The following is a 15,489-nucleotide window of genomic DNA, read 5'->3' as shown; positions in this document are numbered from 1 at the left end:
TGGAGTACAGATTGAGAAGGGATCAGAGACTCAGTCCGCGCTATGGACTTATGCTATGGAGACTGCAAACAAGGGGAAAATTCAGCAAATTGTTTTGACTAGTGCAGGCTCTAGCATCAGATCAGAGACAGGTTGGGACTCGCCTGTTGACAGGTACTCTATTTATGCTTATTTGGCTAAGTCTCATGGTGCAGATGTACTTGTTGAGGAGAAGCCTAAGAGAGATGAAGAAAATCCAAGTGCAGCTAAGAAGACTAGAGGGGGTGAGTTTGTTACTCCACCTACTGCAGGACCGTCTTCAAGACCAGGGCCAGATCGACAGATGGAGGATGCTCAAAAGAGAGAAAAGAGGCAAGAGCCTAGAGAGAGAAAGCAGCCAGGATTCAGATTGATGTCCGATATTGAGACATCTACAGACATGAAGAAAATCTTTAATGATAAGATACTTGGCAGTGAGGTGACTTTCACTATTTCTGAGATTTTGGGCATCTCAAAAAGAGAGTTTCAGGATCAGTTTCAAGAGGTCCTGAAGAGAAAAAGACATGCATTGGCTACCACTGATACACAGGGAGTTTTGATTGGGGAGTTGGATGAGGATGAGGATGAGATTATGGTTGATAATGCTTCTGTTTTTCCACAGGTAGAGAAGAGGGTTCAGCCTATGCATTATGCTGAAATTGATGAGCCTGTCATGATACCGCGTAGTCACTTTTCGCGGAGCCATTGGGCTAGGGCAACTACAGAGACGATGGTAAAGATTGGAGAGAAACAGGTGCCTTATGTTGCATTGGTTGATCATGGTTCAGAGATTAATCTCATAGTTCGTGGAGTTTATGAGAATAACAGATGGCCTATGGATGTAGAGCATGGATGGCGTATGAGAGCCGCCAATAACACTGCAGGTGATTTGTATGCTGCCTGTCCTAGTGTCAGGGTTTCTATTGGTGATGTAGAGGAGGATTTTCATTTCTTTGTGCAAGATTCATGCTCGTATCCCATAACTCTTGGACAGCCATTCATTACAGAGATGCGCATGGAAACAAAGGTCATGACTGATGGATCTGCTTATGCACGGATTCGCAGTAAAGATGGTATGAGAGCAGTTCAGTTTATGACTGTATGTGTGAACCATATTAGAAACAGAGATACTCTCAGAGATGCACCTTTGCCCACAGTGAGGGATTCGGGTTTTCATTAGGTACCGCCGTTTCGCGAGACGACGGTGGTACAGAGCAAAGGAGATTGGAGTTCTCGCCTCTTGGCAGTAGTGTTTTCTCCTCCGGTTATGTTGGGATTTCAGCAAACAGTTCAATGAGTTATCAGAAGACTTCTAGGTTGCCTAGAGCTGCGAGGCAATATATATGCAGGAAGGAGAAAAATTTGAAAAATGCAGGAATTTTGGAGGATGATGAGCACATAGATGGGATGTATGACAGTGTGATTTGTGCAGATACGATGAAGAGATGAGAGATATGCTGAAAACTGATATGCTGAATTGTCATGGTAATGTATTAGTGCAATCCCTGGACATGTTTCATGAAATTGCAGATTTTATGTCACAGATTGAATCAGAGGCTGAGGTAACTCAGCAAAGAGTGTTGAGTGTTGAAGAAATTCAGCAAATAGAGTTTCCAGCTGGTTATGATCAGCTTTCAGAGAGACAGAGGGCTGAAAATTTTCAGCCAACAAAGTTTACTGCTGAAATATTTCAGCATTCAGAGTTTGGGGTTGTTTCTGTGCAGTCCATAGAGCAGAGGGCTGAGAATATTCAGCCATTGGAGTGCAGAATTGCTAATTTACAGCAAGGTTTATGTAATACAGAAGAGCATAATGAAGCCAGGGTTGACACGAAATACAAAACTGTGGATAAGAAGGTGAAGTCGGTTGCTGTACCGCTTCCACCTAACAGTGATCAGCAAATAGAGAGGGCTGCTAAACAGCAAATTTTGAGGAATCCGGAGCATATTGGTCATAGATTTTCAGCAGAGACTCTTGCTGAATTGAAAATTGGAAATGGTGATTTCTTGTTACCCATAGAGAAGCAATGCTTTCAGGAGATGCTTGAGCGTCATGGAAGGGGATTTGCTTTTTTCCCACATGAGATTGGATGTGTGAATCCTGATATTGTTGCTCCTATGGTCATTTTTACTATTCCTCATATCCCATGGAATCTCCGACCTATTCCAGTGCCTAAAGCAAACTTGCCAAAGCTGATTGATTTATTGAATGAGAAAATCAGGATGGGAATCCTTGAGCCTTCATCTGCACCATACTCAAACAGGTGGTTTACAGTTCCAAAGAAGAATGGTACTCTCCGATTTATTCAGGACATGCAGCCAGTGAACAGAGTTACTATCAGGAATGTTGGTATAGGTCCAGTTGTGGATGAGTTTGCAAAGGCATTTACTGGACGTGCCATCTATTCTTTGGGTGATTTGTATTCAGGATATGATCAGTTTCAGCTGGCTTTAGAAAGCAGGGACATAACCGCCATGAGAACTCCTATTGGGCTTGTCAGGATGTGTACCTTGCCTCAAGGTGCCACTAATTCTGTTGCGCATATGATGAATGCCATGCATAAGGTCCTTCGTGATTACATACCTCAGCTTACTATGCCTTTCTTGGATGATGTGCCCATTAAGGGGTGTGCAGAAGAAGAGAAGAATGAGAGCCTAAATGAGCAGGGATGCAGATACTTTGTGGCTGATCATATTTCAGCATGTGAGAAGATTTTGGCCAAGTTAGAAGAAGTGAACTTGACACTTTCAGGGCAAAAATCTATTTTTGGAGTGAATGAGGTTGTTATTGTTGGGCATATGTGTGGATATTATGGCAGGAAACCCTCACCTGATAAGGTGAATGCTATAGGCAAGATTGCAGAGTATTGTTCTACTACTTCAGAGGTACGGAGATTCATTGGTGCTTGTGTGTTTTATATGATTTGGATACCTCATTTTGCACACATAGCAGATTGTTTGTATCAGCTGCTTCGAAAGGAGCAGAAATTCTATTGGGATGAGAGCCACACTAGAGCTATGCAGAAATTGAAGTTATTGCAGAATGCTCCTACTCTCAGGAAAGCGGACTATAATTGTGGAAGGCCTATTGTATTGACAGTTGACACTAGTCCAATTGGCATAGGTTGGGCTGTGGGTCAAGATGATGCAGATGGAAATAGGTATGCTATTCGGTTTGGGGCGAAAGTCCTAAACGAGAGACAGAGGAGATATCCGCAAATCAAGAGGGAGTTATTGGGGATTGTCACGGCTCTCAAATGTGACAAAGAGTACTTTATTGGAGCTTCAGTTGTGGTAGAGACAGATTGCTTGCCATTGATTGGTATGATCACGAGTTGCTCTACTCCGGATATAGCTATGCTGAGATGGATTGCATACATCAAGTCATTAAATCCAGAATTTAAACACATAGTAGGGAAGGATAATCCAGTGGCAGATATGTTGTCTAGAGCCAGATATGATGATGAGGAGACTCTACTTGCAGAAGAGGATGATGCAGAAATTTCAGCCACTATGGTTGATCATATTTGTCATGTCTATGATATTGTGGCTTTCACAGAAGAACTCTATGTTGGAGATTGGTTGCAGATTGGCAGGTACCTTAGTACACTAAGCAAAAGAGATGAATGGACAGATGAAGAGTTCAAGAAGATCAGAAGGAAAGCTTATGGTTATTTTCTCAAGGATGGATTTCTTTGGAAGCATCCGAAGAAAAGAGGCGGATTACCTTTGCGGGTTGTCTGCGATAGAGAGACACAGTTACAGGTGATGAGGGAGTTTCATGAGAGTCCTTGGGCTGGTCATAGAGTGTGGGCTACTTATGAGAAAATCAAGGAGAAATATTGGTGGAAAGGCATGTATAGAGATGTTTCTCACTTTGTTGAGACTTGCAGAGACTGCCAGATGTATTCAGTAGTGTGTCATCGAGATGAGCTTCATCCGACCTATCCACTATGCATTCATTATAAGTGGGTAGTTGATTTGGTTACCATGGCTATGGGTCTATGGCAGATGAGATACATTGTTTTGGCTAGAGAGGATCTTACCAATCATGTTGAGGGCAGATCTTTGAGAACGAAGACCACTAGTGCAGTGTGTAAGTTCTTATTGGAGGAAATTTTCTGCAGGTATGGTTGTGTGGGTAAGATCACTGCGGATCGTGGTGAATTGGATGCAGATGAAGCTAGGGAGTTTTTCTCTCAGCTAGGAATCAAGTTGGCTCTAACCACAACATATAATCCAGAGGGAAATGGAAAGAGTGAAAGAGGGCATCCGTCGATAGTGAAAGCATTAGCCAAAGCATGCAGAGGACGGATTGGAGAATGGCCAAGACTTCTACCATTTTCTTTGTGGGCTGATCGTACGACTCATAGTGTTACCACAGGATATATGCCTGCAGAGTTGATGTATGGTCAGAAACCTGTTATGCCGATTGAGACTTGTGCTTTGACTTGGTCAGTTTTACCTTGGCAGGAGGATTTAACGAGAGAAGAGCTCTTAGCTCTTCGGATTCGATAGTTGGAGAGGACACCTGAGGATATTCAGCTAGCTATTGACAGGTTGAAAGTTGCTAGACTAAGGAACAAGGACAGGTTTGACAACAGGCATCGCTTGTGGCCAAGAGCAATAGAAGAGGGAGATTGGGTATTGGTCTTTGATAGCAGCCTTGAAAATCAGCATACTGCACTTCGGAAGATGGTGAAAAGATGGTTTGGGCCGTACATAGTCAGACATGTCTTTGATAATGCAACATATGAGCTGACAGAATTGGATGGGACAGTGTTTAGAGTGCCTATTGCTGGAAAAAGAATCCAAATTTTCAAGAAAAGGGATGATGAGGACTATGCATTGGAAGAATTTGCAAGAGAAGAGCAACGAGAAGAAACTCCAATGAAAGAAACAGATGATATGACAGATAATCTTGTTGATCTACCGGAAATGCATAATAAAGAGATTGATCTGTTTATGGATCTTGATGATAATGATCATGGGTAGTTGGCCCATCCGGAGGATGCGCAGGATTAGAGGGGGTGGATGTCGTATTGCTGCGCATTCGAGGTGTGAAAACCACCCAAAAGTTGTGTGTGTGATTTGAAACTTTGTACATACTTAATTGTTGTGTTTACATTTATTTTCTGCGTATGAGAGAAGCTTGGAGGCATAGTGATGGGTATGTATGGGAATTTTTGAAATATTATGGATGCGGAGATCGTGTTTTGTGAACATGCTGAGCACAACGTTGTATTATGGACTTTATAATTTATGGCGAGAATGCTACAGTTGAACAAGTTCAGGAACTTTTTGGGATTATAGAAGGTCAGGCTGGTTATCGCATCAAATTCAGAATATATTGATAGGATCTTATCATGCTTTGATATTAGAAAGCATTGGCATGTGGGAATGCCTAGATTTTACCCTAGTTCAATTTTTACAAGTGTTGATACCTCCATTTATGGGGACACTGTGAAATTTGTCCTTAAGGCCAGCATGGATAATATCAAGTTGGATTTCTATGTGATTGGGACTTATAAACATGACAATCACATGTTTACTTTGGATGATTTTAATTCAAGACCTTGGACTGCGCTATGACTATGATAAATTTAGCCTAATGGAAATGGAAAAGCCAGGGATGGTTATTTTTGACACGGCTATTTTTGAAAAGGGAGCTTTTTGAATCGAAAAGAAGGAGGGAAAAGTAAGGAGCCTGGAAAAAGGGAGAAAAAGGACAAAAACAGAGAGGAGGAAAAGGGACAATACTGTACAGCTTGACGAAGGGAAGAATTACGCTAATCTGGGGAAATAGGGAGGAACAGAGCATTGGAGGATGGACAGAGGAGGAAGATGGAGGGTACTCTGCTGCTCGAAAAGGGGATGATACTCGGTGGCTGAAAAGAAGAGGGGGAGTGATTGTGTTTTCACGAATTTGGGGGAAATCAGAATATCGAAAGGAGGAATAGTGATCACTGGTAATATGCGCTGTGTTTTTCTTTGAATTCTCGAGGCATTTCTTGATAAACCGAAGCTTGGCAAAATCGTCGGAAGGTATCTCTGAGGCTACGATCTCTCTACCAGTTCGGCTTGAGGGTGGGGAACTGGTTTTCTGGACGACTTCGAGGAGCAGTAGGCTTTGACTGGAAGGAAGGAGGATCGATTAAGGGTAGCCGAGAAGCTCTGCAGAACAAAGATACAACTTTTGTTTCATATGGAAGGACGTTTCAACGCTGGAGGGCGTTTCGGTGTTTGATCTTCTTCTCGGACAGTGCCTAGAACGATTGCAAATACGGCAGAAGATAACAACGAAACGGCATTCCAGAAGTTGACAAAGATGCAGATAAAGATGAAGACATGTAGCTAAGAAGACTACTGAACGCGAATGCTGCTGTGGGAGAGGAGATTGGATGACGTGGACGGTGCTATGGAAGAGGAGCTGGTTGAATGAGGATGCTGTGGGGGAAGAGAATTCAAGACGAAGAAAAGTCGCTGGGACATGGGGGCTTCTCTGACACGGGCGGCTGCGACAGATTCTGACACACACAAGCACTTCAAACCGACCCGCCTCACAGAATTGCTGTGATATATCATTGTTATGGCTCGCTGTCGGACCACCTTGTTTCTTTCTCCAAAAGGACCATCAAGCCACGTTGTGAGGGCCTCCCAATCATGATTCTGTTTGCAATTTCTGCCCAAGTTTTGGAAAACTATGTATTGCTCTTATTCTGAGTTCTGGCTGAGCTTGTACAAGAGGCCCTTTCCCATTGTGGGTACGGCAGCTAATCCTGAGGAGGCTTCGTGCAGAGTCAGGTCATCCATATTGATAGGGGGCTGGGGCTTGACAGCACCCTGTATTTATTAAATTTTTTAGGGAGTCAACACTGATGTACAATGTATGGCTTATGTGTAAAACATCCAAGGTTTCATGCAAGATAAATGTGGTTTTGGCTAGCCATGTCCACAGCTGGCACAGAGAAGAGTTCAGGAAACTGTCTCTGAGAATGATGGCTTGAATTCCCTCATACCTTGTCTCTTTATGATCTTCAATTACAAGACAATTTCTGTTTGAAAATTGAACCACTAAAACCTACATATTACCTATTTGGAGTAATTTTAATGATGCTGAAAATGGTATCCCTGTTATATATATGTTCTACAAAAAAAGCATATGCCCAGCACAAAAGGAATTTGATGGTAAAACAATGTTTGAATCCTTGCAGTAGCTGTTGGACACATGCATCTTTGGTATATTAAAGGTCAATTTAAGGGCTTCATATTCCCCGTTCCATTTATGGGAGAAGGGAAATTCCGAAGCTTAGTTCATAGCTCGATTATTCATCTATAAGGTATTGAATAGCTGAGAATCTTTGATGACAGCACTGGGACATGGATTGTGACCTTTAATGGTTGAAAGAACTGAAAGGCAACAGATGATAATCCAGGAAGCGTAAGCCATCTCAATATCAGAAATTAGTCATCATGATGGAACTTGAATCAGAAAATTATCCGTGATCTTCCACTTTCTTATTCATCAATGAAGACCATACTCTTGGAAATTTTCTTTGAAATGTATATATGATCTATGCATTCGAGAGGCTGCTCGGATTTCTTCATCTTGAATCTTGAAACTCTTATTGATAGAAATAAAACAGAGTCCTGACATTATTTTCTCATCTTGTTTATTCATCTGTTCGATCTTTTATCCTGAAATTTATCAATGTCTTCTGAAGACACGACTTTGCTTTCACAAACCCTTCGACAACGCGTGAGTCTCATGCAATGACAATGCTGACATTGAATATACAAACGGTGCAATTGTAAAATCTCCATTGGCATAAACGAGACCGATGTCGAAGGATTTCGAAAGCAAAGCTGCGTCCACAGAGGACCTTGACGAATTTCAAGATAGAAGATCCAACATGTGAATAATCCTATTGTCCAATTCCCCACACAGCAACAAGTTCTGGATGGCTTTGTTTTATGGTTGTGGGTGTACGCTCAAGCTCTAGGGCAAAGCATCGTGCATAAGACATCAAAGTACAACAAAGTATATCTTAGAGTCAAATAATCTGAGGAAATTCTTTGGCTATATGGAGCTTCCAAATTCTGATGTGCAATCAGATGCTACTACAACATTCAAGGAGCTTTTGACAAGACATAAATCAACGGTGTCAGAGTTTCTCACAAAGAATTATGAATGGTTTTTTGCATAATATAACAGCAAGCTTCTGGAACCCCTTTTTTTTTCTGTGGTTATCGGAGAAAATTGAAAGGTTCAATTGTAGCAACCCCTATCTTTCTGAGTAGCAAGTCAAACGAAGGGGCAAAGAATCCTAGGGATGGATTAAGTGGCAACCCAAAACATGAGATCTGATATCAAGTTGTATGGTCTTCCTTATCAATAACAGGCTCTCTCACGCTCTGTATATTCATTCCTCTTCTGTTCTGGTTTCACCAACATTGATGAGCTTGCCTTTGTGAGCAGGGTTGATCAAAGAAGCTTCACATTGATTGACATAACTAATGACAGGCTGAGTGATAAGCTCTCCTTTCGGCTCTAATAATCTCATGTCCAGATCTGTTTTCGTTTGCAAGCCTCTCTTCTATCCTCTTTGATCTGACTGAACAGCTGTACTGATGTCTTCTCCACTATAGTGGACAATCGGATTGGTCTTTGATCTCTTCCTTCCTTAGTCACAGATGTAGTTCTTACGACTGCAATATTGAGCTCTTATCACCATTTTCTTGATAGCATACATTTGTACGAGATCCTTGTTCAACATTCCCTTTAGTTGATGCCCAAAAATGCTACAATCAATGTTTCTCTGTCCGGGCATACTTCCACCTTGCTCCAATGTCGTTAAGGCATCCTATTGAAAAGTCTGTATCTTTGATATCTTGCTCGTCTTCTCTGTGGACTGGTTGTAGGGGACCATCTCCCTTCTTTGTCTCCTTCTTTCCCTGTGGCTATGCTAGGGAAATCACTATACTCTGCATCAAGATGCAAGAATGTCTCCACGTACTTGGCTGCAAATTCGTAATTCTCAACCTCAAGGGCCTCTCTAGTACCATCAATGCAATTGGCGCACTCCACGATGGCATCAATCCGATCAAGTGTGGTGACCTGGACCCACGACTGCACTAAATCTCTATCCCCTGTTTCCTACCAGCTTGTTTTCCTTGCTTTTTCTCCCCAAGCATTCGATCCCCCTTTCTCATATGCGTTTTTTCCTAAAATAGCCAGCTAATTTCTCCTTCCACATTCTTATCTGTAATACTGTCATATATTTTCGCTACTCTGACCAAGATGTCACTAATGTCCATTTTTCCTAGTCCTCCATTGGATGTAAAAAATTTGAAGCCATTCCGATTGTATGGCACATGACTTGCTGTTATCATGATTGAACCGTTTACAAGGCAGTACATATCTTCCCTTTCTGTTATTGTACTATAGAACATTGCTAACGTAGAAGCCAAGCATACGAATTCCTTCGTCAATGACATTTTTGTATCCTCTTTTAAAAACGATGATGTTTCCCACCCAATTTTTTCTCTATGATGTAACACTATTAGTCACAATAGTTGTCCCTGGATGCTCTGCAAGGACAATGGTTGATAAAAGAACAATCAAGCCATTCCGGTTCATATCCTTCCCACTGGATTCTACCGCTGCTGCTTTGTCCACATCAGTATTAAAAAAATGATTCCCAAGTTAGCCCCTTTGTCAAGAACAACTTTTCTAAGCACAGACATAGCATCCTTATCTTCTGGGTTCAGAATGTGATTCGGAAACATACCATCAGGTTCTGAAAACTGACTTCCCACTGTTGATGCATCCAATGATACAACATCTTGCTTTGGCATAAGATAAAACATCTTTTGCAAATCCTCCAAGCTTCTGCAATTTGCATATATGTCCAGTAGAGCACTTTCCACAAGGGAATCTGATTGCAATCTATGTTTAATGATCTGGTCATGTGTCAGCTTGCCCTTCAGCAGAGCTCCTACATTCCCACAAGCTTTCAAGATGAACAAAAGACAACCCTGTTGGGAAACACACCTTCCTGTTCCATCCATCCATAAAGTTCAATACTGGCTAGATCATGACGTTGTAGAAAAACACCAGGAATCATTGCACCCCATGATCCTACATTTGAATTTTCCAGCTCATTGAACACTTCATATGTTTCAGCAAGTTCTCCATGTTTAGAGTACATATTAATGAGTGCATTTCCTACTTCTACATCAAAATCAGATTGTATCCTAGTTATCTAATCAGAAATCATTCTACCATGCCTTATGGCCCCAATGCTATTACAAGCTTTTAGAACACATGTCAATATAAACTTGTTTGGCACAGGGCCCTCATGCTGCATAATATCATACTAATGGAGAGCCTTCTCTCCCTATACTGCCCACGCAGAACAAAAATGCAAACACAGCAAGTAAGTATGTACAAAGTAACAAATGTCACACACATAGCTTTTTGGTGGATTCCACACCTCGAATGCGCAACAGTATGACACCGAAGTCAATGAAACCCACATATTTTCGTGTGAACCTCCTCTTGGGAGGAGGTCAAAAGGAAATTGAGAAGATTTATGGCAATTTTTTTAAAAATCCTTCTTTTTCCCCCAAGCCAAAGGCTGTGCTGGAGGAGGGGGAGTAAGGCGCGGGTACGTAAGCCTTGCTGGAGGTCATGGTGGGAGAAGGGCCATGCAGTTGGCCGCGTGGGAGAGAGGAGGTACCTCTCCCTACCCTATAAATACCCCCTCTATGGGGTGGAAGGAGAGAGAAGAAGTTGAGCCGTGATGCCGCCAATCTGAGGAGGAGTCATGAGGAGGGTCGTGATGCTGCCAGCTCTGCCAAGATCCACCACCGCCAATAATCCGCCATTTGCTGCCGATTGGAAGTTTGCGCGAGCTGTCGCCTAAAATAGTACGCCGCCAGCTGCCATATCCACCACCTCCCTCTTCATCCACGTGGTTCTCCACGATTCCCAGAAGCTCTTAGAAGCTTCTTGTGAAGCTTCTAAGGGCCCTTAGGAAGCCCCCCTTCCTATGAGCTTTCTCAAGCCCTTCTCTAGTGGTTTTTATACCCACCTCCCCCCGGATTTAAGCCCTTTCCAAGCTTGCTTTACACCCCTTTCCCCTTGGAATTTAAGCCCTTTTCCCCTTGCCCCAAAAACCCACGGGTCTTAGAGACCCTTCGCGTGGCCCACTTAAAGCAACCCTTCCCGTGAGGTTCCACTAAAGCCCTATAAGCTCACCCTGCCCTAAGGTTTAAAGTGTTGAGATATCGAGCTCCACTCGTGATACGCCAGGGTGACCGTTGTGCATTTATGTCACCGACGTGTCAGTTGCAGATGCGGTTGGTACACCGCCCCTGAATAATAGCTACATGATAGCTATCCTTATCTACTCTAGTTCGTGGCTCAGTTAGTATGCCACCTTAGTTAGTTGAGTTTGGTTTGAGACCCATATCTAGGGCTCTTCTATTTCTTTGTACTAGAGTTCTTTTGGCTTACATAACTAAGAAGAGGAAAACTGTTTTCAGCCTCCACCCTTGTGTGTCTTCCCCCATTGTGCAAGCAAGAAAGCTTCAAGCGAGACTCCTTCCTTCTCTCCCACAATCTTGACATGGTATCAGAGCCTTGTTCGTGGTAAGGAGCTCAAGAAAGCAAGCCAAGCTCGCGGTGTTCTGGTAAGAGGAGCAGTGTTGCTTTCATTTTCTGTTTTGGGAGCAGATCTCTGCAGGTAGCACAGCCGGAAAGTGCAAGAGTGTATTGTCTCAGGTTGAGACGCCCTTCGCGGTGAAGCAAGAGGGCAGTATATGCTACGGGAGAGAGCTTTAGCTCCTGGCGACCTTGTTTTTTTGATTTGAGGCCATTTCGGGGCCTGTTTTGCAGACGGAAGTTTTCTGCACGCACTCAGGAAAAGGCTCAGTTTTATGCTGTGCGACCACTGTTCTACAGGTCGGTGAAAAGTTATTGCAGAAATTGCATCGTATGCTTGTGCGCAGAGACATTGGGAGTTACAGAATCATCCTTGGTTCCTGTTTATGCAAAATCGTCACTAGGAAGTGACTGTGTGGTCAAATACCACTTTCGCCAGTTTTGCAGATTTGCCCTTGTGAGGGTGAAGCTGTGTTTTTTGCAGTGACAGAATTTTTTGCAGTATTCTGTAATGGCGTCTGATTCTCTTTCACAGATTGTAACTGAAAAGCTTGACAAGAACAACTTCCAAGCATGGAAGTTTAGAATGACGAATTTCCTTATGGGAAAAGGATATTGGGAATTTGTTGCAGGAAATGAAGAAGAACCAGTTCTTCCTGATGTTCCCAATCAACAGCAAATGCAGGCATTCAAAGCATGGCATGAGAGAGCCAGGAAAGTTATGTACTGGCTGTCTATCAGTATTTCAGACTCTATGATTGTGCATATTCAGGATGCAAGTACGCCAAAGGAGGCATGGGATACTTTGTCAAAAATGTACAGCACAAATACTCAAGCCAGGAAAATGCAGCTCAAGCAAGAGTTGCATAATGTGCAAAGAGAAAATATGAGCATCAACGACTACCACATGAAGGTGAAGAAGATTGCAGATGCACTTGCTTCCATTGGGTCGCCAGTGGAAGATGATGATTTAGTTTCTGTGACCTTGAATGGTCTAGGAAAGGATTATGCACAGTTTCGGACATCCATTTCAGTTCGTGAAAGATTTCCTGATTTTGAGGAGTTGATTGCTCTTCTAATTTCTGAGGAACAGAGAAATGGTGGTGCATCTTCTTCAGGAGGAACTTCAAAAGAAGCTGTCTTCTACTCAAATGCTGGAAGAGGTAGAGGCAGAGGTAGAGGAGGCCGATTTGGAGTCCGTGGTAGAAATCAGAATATGCAGCAAACTCAAGAAAACCAGTCCTATGGAGGAGGACGTGGTAACTCTAGAGGCAGGGGGAGCCAAAGAGGTCGTGGTGGATGGCAAAGAGGTCAAAATGCAAACAGTAATGTTGAATGCTACTACTGTGGTAAAATGGGTCATATGGCTAAAGACTGCTATAAAAAGCAGAATGACATCATGAATGGAAAACTGCAACAAGGGAATTATGCATCTTCTAGCAGACAGGGTGATGACAGAAATGAGCATTTGTTCATGGTGCAGCACATGAACAATTCTGTGACAAGTGCAGAAGAAAGCAATGATGTGTGGTATGTTGACTCAGGTACATCAAACCACATGACAGGTCATGCAGAATGGATGGAGGATGCAAGGAAAATGGAAAAACCAGGATTTGTGGAGACTGGTGATGATACTGCACATCCTATTGTGCAGATTGGAAAAATTCCTTTGTCTATGCAGGATGGGAAAAAGAAATACCTGTCCGATGTATTTCATGTTCCCAATATCACCAAGAATCTGGTTTCTGTTGGTCAAATGGTTGAACAGGGCTTGCAGGTCAGATTTAATCCTCATGGATGCTTTGTTGAGGATATGAAAAATAAAGGTCGCTTGATAGCAAAAGGAAAGAAGAAGGGCAGAATGTTTACATTGGATGCAGACATGTCTGAATTGAGTGCAGCAATGTTTGCACATGGGACCGGTGTAGTTGCAGATATTGATATCTGGCATAAACGCATTGGTCATGTTAATGTACAGCGACTTAAATCAATGCAGGCCCAAAATATTGTTGCAGGATTGCCCAAATTCAAGGTTGCAGAAATGCATAAGGTATGTGAAGCCTGTCAGTTTGGAAAACAGGCAAGGAAACCATTTCCTAGACATGTTCAAGAGAGTAAGAAGCCATTGGAATTAATCCACTCTGATGTGTGGACTACTAAAGCTGCATCTCTTGGAGGCTGTCATTATTTTGTCAGTTTTATTGATGACTATAGCAGAAAAGTTTGGGTGTATTTTATGAAAAAGAAAAGTGAAGTTTTTGGGCATTTTAAAACTCTTAAAGCTATGGTTGAAAAAGAAACAGGCCTGCAAGTAAAATGCCTAAGGTCAGATGGAGGGGGAGAGTACCTCTCAAATGAGTTTGCAAGGTTCTTGCAGGAGCATGGCATAAAGCAGCAATATTCATGCAGTCATACCCCACAGCAAAATGGAATTGCAGAAAGAAAAAACATACATATTGGAGAGGTGTCTCGTGCCATGCTCAATGAAAAAGACCTGCCAGATTTTTATTGGGCTGAAGCAGTTGCTACAGCAGTCTACATAATGAACAGGACTCCCACTGCAGCAATACATGGAATGACTCCAGAGGAGAGGTATACTGGTAGGAAACCAGATATTTCTCATTTGAAAATTTTTGGTTGCATTGCCTATGTACATGTGCCAGATGAGTTGAGATCCAAGTTGGATCCAAAAGCTGAGAAGTGCATCTTTATTGGTTACTCTCTGCAGCAAAAAGGGTATAGATGCTATAACCCTTCTACTCGTAAGTTTACAGTGAGCAGAGATGTTGTTTTTGATGAGATGAGTAGCTGGTATAAACCAGTAAATGTGATTGATGATGTAGATGCACAAAATGGTAATGCTGCACAGAATTCACAGCAGCAGTCACAAAATATTAGTGGACCTGGAGCATCCTCTAGTAGTGGTTCACATTCTTCGCCATGGACAGGCAGATTGAGATCAGGAGAATCTTCTGAAGGCAGCGCAAATAGTGGTATGCAGGTATCACGAAAAGGAAAAGAGAAGGTAGATCAGCCCATGTTTGATGTGAATGCAGGTCACTCTTATGTGGATGGTGAATCCAGTGGCTCAGAACAGAGCATTGATGATGAGTTGGGTATTCCTTCTATTGTTACACCTGGAGTAAGGAAGACCAGGGATGTTTTGAGAGCACCTGGGAGTGAACCCACTTTGCGCAGGTCTACCAGAGTTAGGTATCCTGTGGATAGGCTGAAATATGATGGATTTACAGCCATTCACTATGCATATATGGTCAAGGTGATACAGGAACCAGAACCCACTTCTTTTGAGCAAGCCATGGGAAAAGAAAAATGGGAGAAAGCCATGGATGAAGAAATGGATGCCTTGGAAGCAAATGCTACATGGGAATTGGTACCTTTGCCTAAAGGTAAGAATGCAATTGGCTGTAAGTGGGTTTATAAGGTGAAGCACAATGCTGATGGTTCTGTGAACAGATACAAGGCAAGATTAGTAGTCAAGGGGTATGCACAAACATATGGCATTGACTATGAAGAAACATTCAGTCCGGTTGCAAGGATGGCAACCGTAAGAGCAGTCATTGCTATGGCTGCATCAAAGGAATGGTCTTTACATCAGATGGATGTAAAGAATGCCTTCTTGCATGGTGATTTGCAAGAAGAGGTCTATATGGAGCAGCCACCAGGTTATGTGCATGATGTTCATCCTGAGTTTGTTTGCAGGTTGAAGAAAGCCTTGTATGGCTTGAAGCAAGCACCTAGAGCATGGTCTGACAAGATAGGACAGTATCTTGTCACTATTGGCTT

Source organism: Lygodium microphyllum, chromosome 20 (genome assembly GCF_053477565.2).
Source record: "Lygodium microphyllum isolate KBCC chromosome 20, Lygodium_microphyllum_v1.1.10, whole genome shotgun sequence".
Classification (NCBI taxonomy): domain Eukaryota; kingdom Viridiplantae; phylum Streptophyta; class Polypodiopsida; order Schizaeales; family Lygodiaceae; genus Lygodium; species Lygodium microphyllum.
This window is presented reverse-complemented; position numbering follows the sequence as displayed.